This window comes from Vombatus ursinus, unplaced genomic scaffold (genome assembly GCF_900497805.2).
Source record: "Vombatus ursinus unplaced genomic scaffold, bare-nosed wombat genome assembly UNPS02009573.1, whole genome shotgun sequence".
NCBI classification, from domain to species: domain Eukaryota; kingdom Metazoa; phylum Chordata; class Mammalia; order Diprotodontia; family Vombatidae; genus Vombatus; species Vombatus ursinus.
In genome coordinates, this window is record NW_020949351.1 from 16,926,962 (window position 1) to 16,928,287 (window position 1,326).

The following is a 1,326-nucleotide window of genomic DNA, read 5'->3' on the forward strand; positions in this document are numbered from 1 at the left end:
GGACTGAATATTTCAGTTTCACCTCAGGCTTTTACTATCTAAGCACCTCCCAAATTTCATATCTTCTGGCGAACAAGGCATATCCCTTCATCCTATTCAACTGCAGAATCTTCCTTGTGGTAGAACCTATGCCTAGAATGTCTTCATGTCTTTGTATCTTATGCTTGATTTTCTTAAAAAAATTCATCACAAATTACAGTAATCAGGGAAGATGACAATGAGTCCCACAATATGGCATAGAAGCAATTCAACATCATGTTGAATTCATCACTGTTGGCAGCAAGAGCAAAATGCCACAGAAGTGATGCTAACGATAACACATTCCTTGTTTCCTTTTCTGTTAACTAAGGCCCTTTTGTGGCTACTTCTCCTTTAGTATCTCTGACATTCAGCTATGATTCTGGAGTAATGAGGCAGATTAAAAGAAAATTACTTTGTAGTCAGAGTCTGAACTTTCATTTGACTTAGATTTATGCTTTTTTCTTTTTCTTTTTCTTCTCTTTTTTCCTCTTCTTATGTTTCTCCTTCTTCTTCTTTCTCTTATGCTTCTCCTTACATTCTGAGGAGCTGGAAGTACTACCATCTTCATCTGAGGTATAATCCTCTAGTAGCTTCTTTAGCTGTTGTATTCTCACATCTTTTTCTCCCTCATAATGTCATATATGAGATCTTCATGTGCTACTCTGAATTGTTCTAATTTATGATTGCCTTTGATAAAGAATGGGCATTCTTTGTCCCCTATTCTGTGTCCATACCATGTACAGCACCAGCATTGAATAACCTTGACTTCTTTCCCCAGAGGCATCCAGAGGCCTTTAGTTCGAGTATGAGCCAGAAATTCTCTGGCATGTTCATTGCCCAGTATATCTGGTATATAGTCTTCTGGCTTGGTCTCATCTTGATAAGTCCAGGAGGAGGTTTTTCATAAAAGGACTTAAGGTGCTGTGCATCCCACTAATGCTGCTTCTGCTCCTGATGCCGCTGCTGCTCCAGCTTGGCCAGCTCCCAGGCTGCTTGGAGGGTGGAGGCATGGCTGGGCTGGGCTGGGCTGGGCCAGGCTGGGCTGGGGCTCCCAGCCATGGCTAGGGGGAGGGGGGGAGGAACACTAGCTCTCAATTTTAAAACTCTTATACACAAAGGGTTAGAACAAGGGAGGAAATGACCATTTCTCAGTTATTTATTAATAGAGAAAGACAACCAAAGCAGAAAAGGTGTTCAAGGACTTGAGGTTCAGTCTCAGGCTGACCTAGGCAAATATTCATTCTTCTTGCCATGATCAATAACTCTGTGTGTGTGTGTGTGTGTGTGTGTGTGTGTGTGTGTGTG

General features: G+C 41.9%; 1 pseudogene; it reads right to left on the reverse strand.

Moving 5' to 3' along the window:
* Positions 1-418: 418 nt before the first annotated feature.
* Positions 419-1,080, reverse strand: LOC114036004 (annotated as a pseudogene).
* Positions 1,081-1,326: the final 246 nt, after the last annotated feature.